Source organism: Zalophus californianus, chromosome 12, assembly GCF_009762305.2.
Source record: "Zalophus californianus isolate mZalCal1 chromosome 12, mZalCal1.pri.v2, whole genome shotgun sequence".
NCBI classification, from domain to species: domain Eukaryota; kingdom Metazoa; phylum Chordata; class Mammalia; order Carnivora; family Otariidae; genus Zalophus; species Zalophus californianus.
In genome coordinates, this window is record NC_045606.1 from 56,093,297 (window position 1) to 56,105,986 (window position 12,690).

The window sequence follows — 12,690 nt, forward strand, 5'->3', positions numbered from 1 at the left end:
AGTTCCCAGGGAATGCTGATTCAGGAACTCCTGGAACCCACTTTGAAAACCACTGCCTCAGACCACACCTCAAACCTCAAACTGAAAGCCTTTAGAAACTGGGACACTGTAGGTCCAAACATCTCATGGAGGAAAAAATCTTCTCAAGCCAGGTGTCATTTAGATATGGGTAGATTTCACCCTGTCCTTCCAGTTCGGCCTAAAAAGGCAGTGAATGTTCCAGGGCCACAGAGACAGAGGCACTGCGGGGACTGGGTCCATCCTCTGATTCTCTGGCTCCCAGTCCAGTGCTCTCCCCAAACCGAGGGCCCCTCTGGCCAAGGCCTGGCAGTAGAAGCAGAAGGACCAGACTGCACGCTGCTCTGGTCACTGGTTCCCTTTGTGACTGGGAGTAAACTACTTAAGCCTCTCCAGGCCTCTGACAACCAGGGTTTCTTTGAGTGGAAGTCAAAGAAACCAACTTGGCAAATGAAATGCAAAAAAACTATCTTGGAAAAATAACAGCATCGAGAGCATGCTATGAAGTCGCACACACAAGTTGTCTTTCTGATGCCGGCTTTATTCAGTCATAAAGCAAGTTAATCATAATCATAATCATAAAGCAGGTTCAGGACTCCAAACTCAGTGACATTTCACCACACGATTAAACTTGGCTTCTTACACAGCACCCAGAGCAGAACATAGGACAGGCCACACAAGAAACAGATAACAGAGGGATGTAGGAAGTTAAGAAACCAAACATGAAGTCAGTGTGTGGGCGCACAGTTGAGATAAGGCCTGGGTCCGGTCTGGTGCGGGTCAGCTCTCGGCACTCACTGCTTCTGATGTTCAAGCAGGGAAGGATCCATTCTGTTCCGAGATCCATCCGGCAGAGCCTTCCGCGGCAGCTGCCTTTTTTAAGTGGTCACAGAGGGCACAGGTCTGAAGAGTCTGACAGTTTGCTGCCCAAATCCTCCCCTTTGTTTTTTTTAAGACTTTATTTATTTGACAGAGAACGAGGGAGAGTGCACAAGCAGGGGGAGCAACAGAGGGAGAGGGAGAAGCAGGCTCCCAGCTAAGCAGGGAGCCAGATGTGGGACTCGATCCCAGGGCCCTGAGCCAAAGGCAGACGCCCAACCGCCTGAGCCACCCAGGCGCCCCAATCCTCCTCTTTTTAGTGGAATTTATGGGTCTCAGCCCCCGCAGACCTCCTCTGGTTCTGCTCGTTATCAGTTCTGGGGAGTCACCTGACATTAGTCCCGGCGGTATCTCCTAGCTGCAGTACCTTTAACTGCTAGCACCATCGCTTGATACAGGCTTCTCCTTGACATGAGAGACTCCATTTTGTTCTCCACTACCAGTTTAAGGAATTGAGAGAAGCTGAGAGGCAAGCCCTGGCACAGCTTCATGAGAACTGAAGACAGACCACAACAGTGTGGCACAGACAGGAATGATCTGGTCAGGACACACCCTCAGCAGCAGAATCTCCACGGTCCTTGGCATTGGACCCAGTGTGCAGCCTGTCTTGCAGGGCCACCCGGGGCCCGGGAGAATGGAGCCCTTGTTCTGGTCTCAGCAAACTAGATGCAAAGAAGTGATTCCTCAAGTGGAAATCAGGAAGGGTGAGTGGCTGCTGGACAACCAAAGAACAAGTAATTGCTCCCCACCCTCTGTTTGGTAACTGGTAAACTGAGACCATGACAGCCACCTCATAGGTTATCGGAAGATCGAAGGAGGCCGTGAAGCCAAGCACTTGGGCTAGCACACAGTAGTAAGTGCTTCAGTTAGGGTCTTCCCTATATTCTTGGAGGCCTTCAAATACCCCAAACTCACTGCATCTCAGACGCTAGACAATGATCTACTTTAGAATTAGAGCCAGCAAGTGATTAAGCTACTTCCATGGCTATGCTAGAGAATAGGTTGTTCTATCTCATTCAGTTTCAGTTACAAAGGTGCTAAAAACTCAACTTTGGATTCAATTCCCACTAGCAAATAAACAAACCTGTGTAGCTCATAGAAAGCAATTCAAAAGCTCAAAAGGGACATTAAATCCCTCCTCCCACTCAGTTCCACCTGGCCTCCCCTCCCACAAGCCGCAAAAAGACACAAACAGGGCAGGATTTTGCTTGGGTCATCGTCTGATTCCCAGCCCCGTTCTCTTTCTCCTCCTTCTTTAGACAATCAGCAGCCTGAATCATGACCTACAGAAAAATGGAACTTTTTTCCCCAGGGTCCCAATTAAAATCCAGACTCATTCCCTTTGAGCCACATATCCCCATTGTAACTGACAAATTCCCTGTGACTGTTTAACATCTCCATCCCCTATCTAAACTGTAAGCTCCTCGAAGGGAACTTCCACATCTGTCTAATTCATCACCATATCCCCTGTACACAGTCTGGCACCCACACGGTGTGTGTCCTCAATAAATGCTTACTATGTGTATAAGCAGAAATCCTTCTCCCGTGTTTGCATTCCAGGGAGGCATTTACTTCAAGTTTAATAATGTTTGTGAGATTTAAAAAATAATATTGTTTAGCTTTTGCTTTGTAACATTTCAGATCCCTGTCCACCACAAACAATTTGGGGAAGAAAAATTTGTTTTATAAAAGTTAAACTATAAAGTTCTTGTATTACAGCATTTGATTATCAAGAAAGAAAACAAGTATGGGAATCTTTAATGGTACCACATTTTAATACGTAAGTGGAGAAATGTTATGTTGAGAAAAGTGTTTGACCCACACTTTTTTTTTTTTAAGATTTTATTTATTCATTTGAGAGGGAGAGAGACAGAGAGAGCACAAGCAGGGGGAGAGGCAGAGAGAGAGGGAGAAGCAGACTCCCCTCTGAGCTGGGAACCCAACATGGGGCTCGATCCCAGGACCTTGGAGATCGTGACCTGAGCTGAAGGCAGATACCTAACCAGCTGAGCCATCCAGGCGCCCCTACCCACACATTTCTTTTTAATCAGATTTTAATATGTTAACTGTAGAGAGTAAACAAAACAATAAATTTGATTTTAAACTGATAGTCACAGATCCTTTGATGATCTCTTGCGCCGTTCATGGCAATTTGATTCTGTTCTGCTTACATTAAAGCTATTTTTCAATTCGGGTCCATTCTCTGTGAGTAAACACAGACATCCAGAGAGTGACATAATGCTTATCTAAAGAAATTTTATATGAAAGCAATGTGCTTCTCAGCCATAAATCCACTTATTATTTAAGAATCATATTCCACTCATATTCCAGGGGTCTTGGCGAGTCTAGAAACAATCACATTCTGACTCACAAACAGATTGAGGCAGGGTGATGATAAATCAAGTCCAGAAAAATTCGATTTCAGGGTATAAACCCTGTGACTAAGAACAATACATTACCATTGCATTTTCTGTATTTTTCCAAGATGAAGGAAATATTTCATCAACTTTTTAAAACAAAAGCATCAGAGAAATAACTAAAGGAACAACTCCCTCATGCTGCTACTCTATTTATTATCAAAGAGGTTTTGAATTTTCACGTAGGTGAAGCAAGCCCAGGAATGACACTGTAAGACTACACCCTGCCTGCTATAAGCTTCTACAAAGAATCTTCTTCCAGCAAATCAATATTTCTCAATCTTTTCACATAAGAGGGATCATTTATGAAAAATATTTTACTTCAGACTTTTAAAAAAAATCAAGTATCTTTGATTTTAACTTATGAAAAATCTCAGATATATGTAAAAGTATACAGCAGCACTGTCCCAAAAGAAATGTAATATGACCCCTATTTGTAATGTTAATTTTTAAGTAGCCAATTAAAAAGAGTAAAAGGAAACAGGTGAAAGTGGTTTTAATTATATATTACTGTACTATGTCCAAAATATCATTTGAACATATAAACAAAAATTATTGAGATAATTTTACATTCTTTTCCGTACCAACTCTTCGAAACTCAGTGTATATGTTACACTTGTAGTACGTGCCAATATGGATTAGCCACATTTCAAGTGCTCAGTAGCCGCATGTGGCCAATGGCTGCCCTAGTAAACAGCAAATATAGAGAACAGTATTTAAAACTCCATGAATTCATCACCCAGCTTCTGCCATCATTAACTTGTTCCTTCTAAACTCCCTGCCCAACCTCAAATTATTCTGAAGCAAATGCTAAAAAAATTGTAACATTTCATCCATGTTCAAATTTCCTTATCTTCTTTTTTAACAGTTGTATAGTTGTTCAAATTGGGATCTAAACAATCAACTATGAGGATCTCTTTTTAATGACATTTTTTGATGACACCGACCTAACAGTTGTAGTTTTTGGAAAACACTGCTCTAGCCCCGAGACACAACAATAAACAAGACTCAAAGGAACTTCTGGTTTACTTCCTGACTGCCCATTAGGACCACTCAAGGAGGCTTTACTAAGCAATACCAGTTCCATCAATGGGCAAATGGATAAATAAAACATGGTATTAAATACAATGGGGTGGTATTAGGCAATAAAAACAATGAAGTGCTGATTCAAGCTATAACAGAGATGAACTCTGAATACAACAATTCCGTGATAGCAGCTAGACAGAGAAAGACAACAGACTGTATGATTCCAATTACATGAAATGTCCCGGATAGGCAAATCCACACAGACATAAAGTAGGTTAGTGGTTTCAGGGTAAAAGAGAAGACTGCTAATGGGTGTGATTTCTTCTGGGGTGATGAAATGTTCTAAAATTAATTATGGCGATAGTTACACAACTATGAATATGTTCACTTATCAATAAAATAGGGAACAAAATTTAGTTTAAATTCCGTAACAGTTTTAATTCGTTTTTAATAACAGCATTACCATATACATGAAAAAATAGTGCATATAAAAGACATTTATTCTACAGACACTGTTTTGTGACTGGGTCTGAGATCTCCTTGCAATATATCCAAGGTGAAAACAACCAGAATGGGTACTTTCCATGGATTTGAATAACTGGGATTTCTTTTACCTCATCCCAAATTGATGAAGGCATTACAGTATTGTGTATCAAAAAGTGGGAAACAAAATGCTACATTCCAATGACTTTTTTCACAGAATATTTTAACAGAATATAACCAAATATAATTGTTTCAAATTCTCTTTTTAATTGAGCACCTACTATGGATAGGATACCACGCTTAGTGGTCTGAGGGATAGAAACATGAGGAATGGATATCAGCCCTGCTTTCAAGCCATTTACAATCTAGTAAGGGAGACAATACATCTGAATAAATAACAAGCCAGGAGGCACTGGGGTGGGGGAATTGGTTGAGAATGGAGGGAGGAATGAAAGGAACAAAGTGCTAAAGGAAAGAAAGAAACCCACATACTCAGTGGTCAGAAACTGAACTGGGGACTCTCACATTTTTTTTTTTTAATGCTGTAAGAGATTGAATTCAAAGAGATTATTCTGGCAGAAGTGGCTTATGAGTTCAGCCTTGAAAGACTTGGGTTTTTCACAGTGAGAGACAATGAAAGAGCCTTCTAGGCAACAGGAGTGTAGGGGCAAAGGCAAAATGCTTCATTGCTGAAGAAAGTTCAGGCTGCCTGTGCACAGGGTTGGGGAATGAAGAGTGAAGGGGGGCTCTGAGCCCAGGCTGCCAGATACTGACTCTAGGCTTAAAATGGGGACAGAAAGGACCTGGGGTTTCAGTCTCAGATCCATCTAGTATTAGCTGTAAAACAGCCTCATCTGGAGTACAACTTTTCCTACCCTCACCTGGAGGTATAAAAACAGTGCCTACTCAGGGCGCCTGGGTGGCTCAGTTGGTTAAGCACCTGCCTTCCGCTCAAGTCATGATACCGGGATCCTGGGAATGAGTCTCACGTCAGGCTCGCCGGGGGAGTCTACTTGTCCCTCTCCCTCTGGCCCTCCCCCCAATGCGTGCTTTCTTCCCCTCTCTCTCTCTCTCTCATAAATAAATAAAATCTTTAAAAAACAATAATAACAGTGCGTACTCTGGAGTCACTCTGAGGATTAAAGGCAATAACTCATCTACAGTACATAGGACAGTACAGCACAAGAAGTTCAGCAGCTACCGCTGTTATTAATTTCATCATTATTAACTATATAAGCCACTCAGGAATTTTGAGCAACACCATGACAGCACTTAAAAGAATTCACCTGACTGTGCTATGCAGGAGAGCCTGAGGGAGGAATGTCCACCTGTAAGTAATGTTAGGACAGGGTGCAGAAGTCCCTAAGACCCCTGAGCAAACTCGGTGCAGGGGCAACAGGAAAGAACTGATGTGAAAGGTGCTGAGGAGGAGAGAGCCAAGAGTTGGGGTAAGCATGAACATGGCCTGAACACTAGTGATTGGGAACTCAAGAGGGAATTTTCCAGAAGAGAAGGCTAAGGGCGCCTGGGTGGCTCAGTTGGTTGAGCGACTGCCTTCGGCTCAGGTCATGATCCTGGAGTCCCGGGATCGAGTCCCACATCGGGCTCCCTGCTCAGCGGGGAGTCTGCTTCTCCCTCTGACCCTCTTCCCTCTCGTGCTTTCTGTCTCTCATTCTCTCTCTCTCTCAAATAAATAAATAAAATCTTTAAAAAAAAAAAAAGAAGAGAGGGCTAAGAAGCTGATGAATAAGATGCAGACAGAAAAGACATTCACAGGGAACTACAAATAAGTGTCAATTATGTACGGAAGGCTCTTTCAACTGAACAGCTCCCATCTTCCTTTGTGTGCACACCCCTATCACTTCTGTGGGTATTCTAGGTTGGAGGGCTCCCCAACCCTCCCGGGAGTACTCCTGAAATAGAATTAACAATTAAGAAAACATCGTACTTCCCAGCACACTATAAATAAAACTGGATTATTCAGACCCTCAAGTAAGGGAAAAACGTTATACTACCTCCTAAAACTGGAATGGAGGTAGAAGAAAAAAAGGATTACAAATTCCTTTCCACTCCTATTTTGCCATTAGCCCTTTAGGTGGCAACCATGAAACGCCTATTTAACTCCTCCTTGCCCTCAGTTTCACTACAAGAATACAAAGAGCTGAAATGTATTTATTTTACTAAAGGGTTGCTGCAAAAGCGTTTAGAATTAGCCGTGGTTTCTTTTTTTTTTTTATGGAAACAGAGAAACTAGCTGGCTTTCCAGCACTTTCCTTAAGAGGCATACAGAATTACTGTGTTCAGTACCACAGTTGGTAAAACCCATGCGATTTCTCTCTAGATTTAGGTGAAAGTTGCAAGTGAAAATTTCCTTTGCTCCTTATTAAAAGTCCCCCATCTACCAAGCCCACAAACCATAAACTCAACCACAAAAAAATCAATGGCAGTAAGAGTCTCAACAATATAGGGGCAACTGAGTGGCTCAGGCGTTAAGCGTCTGCCTTCGGCCCGGGTCTTGATCCCAGGGTCCCGGGGATCAAGCCCCGTGTCGGGCTCCCTGCTCCTTGGGAAACCTGCTTCTCCCTCTCCCACTCCCCCTGCTTGTGTTCCCTTTCTCGCTGTGTCTCTCTCTGTCAAATAAATAAATAAAATCTTAAAAAAAAGTCTCAATTCAGAAAATAGTACAACTAAACGCTTGATATTACCAGCAGTAAGTTTACAGCCCAACCTCACGTGCTTTTAATGTATTGTATCACTGGACTCTATCGTTAACAACTAATTAGTGAGAGCAGGAGAGATTTCTGTGTCATGGAAGGAGCTAAAGATTCCGAGTCAGACAGACTATTAACAAAAATCTAGCTTAGCAATTTACTATTGACTGGGGGCAAGTTCCCGAACCTAGGCTGCAGTTTCTTGATATGAAAAATGAACCTCAAAACACTGCCTATAAGCTGGTGAAGATTAAATGAGATAATGCAACCTCTGGCAGCCTGGTAGTATCTGTCCTACAATGTTAACTATTAGCTAGTACTGAAACTGTATCTCAGTAATACTAAAGCACCAAATATTCTTTTGACTAAGCAATAGTTTTTATTACAAATAAAGCTAAACGTCTATTGATTGTAATAGTGAAAACCACATTTTAGTTTCTTGGAAGTGGTCCAGCACAACAGAAAATGAACTAGAATTTTAGTTCTGTCAGGATAATCTCGGGGAAACTGGTTAAGCTGCTAGAGCTTCAACTTCCCATCTGCTTAGACATACCTAGCTAATAATAAGACTGTGATAATGTTTAATGAGGTAATCTATATAAAGTTCTAGCACATATCCAGGTCTTAGTAGGTACTCAATCTATAGTAATTATTGGTATTTGTTAATTTTCCCAATAGAAAAAAAAACGGATAAATAAGCACGAAAATCAAAACCAGGTATGAAACCACCATTCTTCATATTTTACAGAGTTTTTATTCATTTATTCCATAATTTTTTCTTACAGACCTCCTGTGTGTCAGGCACTGTTGCTGACTTTGGGGACGGAGTGATGAACAAGACCGGTAAGGTCTCTGCTTTCCTGGAACTTCCATTCTAGTGGGGGAAGACAGATAGTAAACAGCCCAAGGAGATAATTTCAGAGAGAGAGCGCTATGAGGAACACCAAACAGGGTGGAGTGCCAGCAAGTTGGGGGGGGGGGGCGGAAATGGTCATTTAGCTAGGGTGTATTTCAGCCCAAGCCTGCCTGGTGTCCTTTGGCCAGAAGGGGAAACCTCATCTTGTAAGATGCTCGGATGTAGAGTGTGGAAGATCTGAAGTAAGACCCACATTTTTACCTGTGTTAGGATCTCTTTTGCAGCTGCAGCTTAAAATATTTATAAACGCCCAGCCCAGTTCTCAAACTGTGAGGGTCAGTGCACCATCTGGGGGGGAGGGGACTTCAGATGCACCTTAGCACAGTTCCCAGACAGGTCAAAACCGACGACTTCAGAGCCCCCTCAGCTCAGGGTCCCGACTGAGACTGGTACTTTGTGAGACGCAGGAAGAAGAGTACAAGTGTGCCGAAGGTGGCCGGAAAGTTGCTTTAACGAAGGACGGCGGCTTGCTCCGGAAAGAAATAAATATCTGGACGATCTACCATAATGCCCTTCAGGGACTCTAGAGGCTGCAAACGTTTCCCAGGGCGCTCGGACGCCCAAGGGGCGGGTGCCCCTGGCGGGGAAAACCGGGAGTGGGGCAAGACGAGCCAGGGGACGCAGGCGAGCTGGGCGCCTGCAAGGCCAGCGTCGCCCGGGTCCCCCCAGCACGCCCCAACCTGCGGATGTGGTAAAGCCTAGCGCTCGGCCCACTTACACAGGTTTCCTGTGCCTCTCACCCCGGCGCCGCGCCTCTCGGCTGCCCAGGACAGCCTCTCCGCGCCGAATCCTCCGGCGCCCGGACCCAGGCGCCCGCGTTCGGCGCCTCCTCGCCGTCTCCTCGCCGTCAATCCCGGCCAAACAGTCCCCTTCAGAGCAGCACCACGGCCCTACCTCCCCGGAGCCTGGCGCCGGCCGCGACCGCAATCTCCCCTGCTCGGGGCTGCCCCACCAGCCGGTTCTTCCCTGGGCGACAGGAGACAGACTCTGGTCCTACGGTGACTGGTGGCGCCCCCCAAACCTCAGCCCTTGCGAGCCCGCACCGCCTCTGGCCCCCACCACCCCAGAACCATTCTGGCGGGCGTCCCAGCGCTTACCTGCACGCTCCGCCGCCGGGGACGCCGCCAACTTCTCCGGTGTGCGGCTTCGGGCTTGGTCCACACACTCGGGAGGCGGCAAAGCCCGCTTCTCCGGTCCCTCCGCAACGCGCAGCCGACAGTTCCCGTGCCAGCCGCAGGAGCCCGAGGCGGGGACGGCCGCTCGCTGAAGGACAGCGGGGCCCGAGCCCGCGCCGTGCACCGGCCGCCTTGCGCTGGGGTCTCCTTGCACTGCCCTGCCTGGCTCGGTGGCGCTGCGGTCGCGCGGCCAGTTCCCGGTACTTTGCCCAGAACTTCTCCGCGCGCCGCCAGTAGATTAGCTGGAGGAGCAGCGCAAGGCGGGGAACGGGGAGGAGGAGCCTGTGGCCGTCCTGGGGGCGGAGCCACACCGGCGGGGCGGAGAGGGCGGCTGAGTGACCACACCAATCAGGAGTCGACCCCGAGGAAGAAGGTGGAGCGATATACTTGAAAGGAGCGAGCGGATTCCATGACGCAGTCTGGGCGGTTGGGACCCCGGTTCCCCGCAGGTGGGAGGGGAGGAGGGAGAGGAGAGCTGCAGCAGCGTCGCGAAGGGGCTCAACTAAGTGTTCCTCGAGTGGCATTTCCAGGCCGGGGAAGGAGGGAAGAGAGGGAGAACAGAGAAAAGTGAGGGCGGCGCGGGAGGGGCTGGTTTAAGGAGACGGTTCCAGGAGACACACGTGCGAACAGGCAGAGAACTCGACCTCTTGAGGAAGTCAGAGGCAAAGGGATTGAGAACGGAGGGGAAAAAAACGTAGTGAAGGGAGGGTTGCAGGCATCGGATGACGAAGGACAGATTCGGCGTGGGACACCCGCCCAAGAGTGTGACCCTAACATCCAGAGGCATTGGGTGCAGATTCGTGCCGGGGTGCCAGGAGAAGACTGAGGGGAGTGTGGTCGTTTTGTTCTACGCTGTTCATGTGCAAGAGGGAAGGGAGAAAGAGCATCATAGTTAACAACATGCTGGAGCTCCTTGATAGACAAGGAAGTCCCCCCGACTTAACTGCCCGCTCGCTCCTCCGGCTCCTTTGATCCTACCAAGAATGCAGCAACTGAGCACCTGGGCCAGTTTGGAGACTGCAGATGTGTCGAGTGCCACAGGTGGCTGGGTGGAAAAGGAATTAACATTTACTGAGCGCCTACTGTGTGCGCCTGGAGCAGACGTGGACTCGCTTCGGTGATAATGGCACACCAGGTTCCTGCTCTCACGGAGCTGAGGTTTTAATGGGAAGCACACCATAAACAAGAACATACACAAATACATAAACAAACGAGTACATACGGATGATCTATGAACACCGGGGCAATTGCTATGCGAAGTTTTCTTAAGTAGGCATCCGAAGCTGCGAAGTGCCCTGACGGCCTCTTGGCGGAGGTGGCTTTTATGCAGGTTCCTGAACCAGGGAAAGGAGCTGCCACACCTCAGTCTCGGGAAGAGCGTTCCAGGCAAAGGAAATGGAAAATGCAAGGTATCTAACCTCCCAGAAGACCCAGCTAACCTACCTGACCGAGCTGAACAAGGAAGTGTGGCTCGCTGGGCTTGGTGCCCCACACAGAAGAGAATCTCCAAAATGTTAAATTCCAGCGCCACATATCACTTGTGGCACTGGACGCATTTCCAGTCTCCCAACTGACCGCACATTGAGGTTTCTGAGTCTCTTGCCGGAGCCCCCACTATTCACATTTCATTCATTGCGCTCCGTTTTCCGCTTGCTGGAACCATCCCTGTCGCGGAATGTCTGGGACTGTCAGTTTGGGATCTGGCAGGCGGCGAGCGAGGGCGGGGGGATCCGGACACGCTGCAGAATGAACTCACCGAATGCTGCCCGCGTCGCACACCCTGAGAACCTTAGTGCATAAGATCTAAAATCTAATGACTCGGAAATTCCTCAGTCATCGCCCCGCACCCGAGGAACGCCAGGTGGACGAACATGTCTGGCAGGCGCCCGGACCACTCGTAATGAATTCAAGGAAGCGCCTTGCCCACGCCCAGCCCGGAATGCCTGAGCAACTCAGACTTAGTTTTCCCAACCCTTGCTCCATTTTTCGGTAATTCCTCTCTGGGAGAGAAGCTCGCTCTTTCCTCCCCTTCCTACAAGCCCTTTTTTCTTTCTTTTTTTCATTTCCACTCTTCACCGTTTCATTAGCATTGTTTGGTTTGTTGTGTTTTTGTTTTGTTTTGTTTTCTGCAGGAGACAAGCTTTAAATCCTAAAGGAAGTTATTTGCATAGGACTTTATTGTTGAAACTAGCAAACCGTTCTCGGCTTTTTCTTCAATTTCTTCCAAATAACCAAGTGTGTCTATTTGTTTTTTCTATCTGTTCTTGAGGTGGTTAATTTGACAGGATGAGAGAGTTATTCATATTCATATTGTGCCTTGCCTCCAAGAAAAAAAGGAATTGTACTGTGCCTTTTCATAGTTTCATTTCCTCTTCTCCTAAATAAGCTTCTAGGCTCACCAGCTCCAAAAAACAAAAGGAAAAAAAAAATTAAAGTTGAGTCCCATGCAGAGCTAATTATTCTTGAAAAATCTCATTAATGTCCTAAATTAGCTTTCTCCTCAAACTTTTATTTTAAAGCAAGGACCTGAATGTCTACTCTGGTGGAGATCAGTGGTTCTGTAGTATGAGTTTCTGAAGACCCTCTTTGAACGATTGAACAAATACTTTTTAATCTCTGGAGACATACCCATCACGGTGGGAATTGTTCAAAGTTGGCTGAATGTTCTAAGCTTCCAAAATTCGTAATAGGTAAGCAGATGTTTTTCAAGTGTACATGTTTTTGATGGTAAAGGAAGCTGATGGTAATAGAATGTCACGGTGGGGAACTCCAGAGGCCTCTAGAATCAGACTACCTGGGTTCCTGTCCTGTCATGACCACTTCCTGATTCTGAGAGAGCACCTTTCTCTATTTTCTCATTTTCTTCCTGTGAAGTGAAGGCATTGGATGAGATCAGGGGTGACATAGCTTGGCTTATTCGCTGCCGCTCCCCTCCCTGCCTCATGCCAGCCATCACTATTAAGTCAAGGCTGTCTTTCCTACTGAGTCCAAACAGGGCCTCAGAATCCTTCTCAACAGTGTTTTAGGAAGCTATTACTGGGGGCGCCTGGGTGGCTCAGTGGGTT

The 12,690-nt window shown here is 46.3% G+C and overlaps 1 protein-coding gene across 8 annotated transcripts in view; it reads right to left on the reverse strand.

Annotated features, from left to right (window-relative positions):
* Positions 1-11,956, reverse strand: part of OSBPL3 (oxysterol binding protein like 3) — a 174,078-nt gene extending 162,122 nt beyond the window's left edge. For 7 of the 8 annotated variants that reach the window (XM_027573549.2, XM_027573551.2, XM_027573547.2 and 4 more), the window contains exon 1: positions 9,548-9,863. The gene's annotated coding sequence lies outside the window, so the exon portion shown is untranslated. Of the gene's footprint in view, positions 1-9,547; positions 9,864-11,068 lie in introns of those variants that run through there. The other variant, XM_027573545.2, reaches the window with a different exon arrangement.
* Between the last annotated feature and the right edge of the window lie 734 nt (positions 11,957-12,690).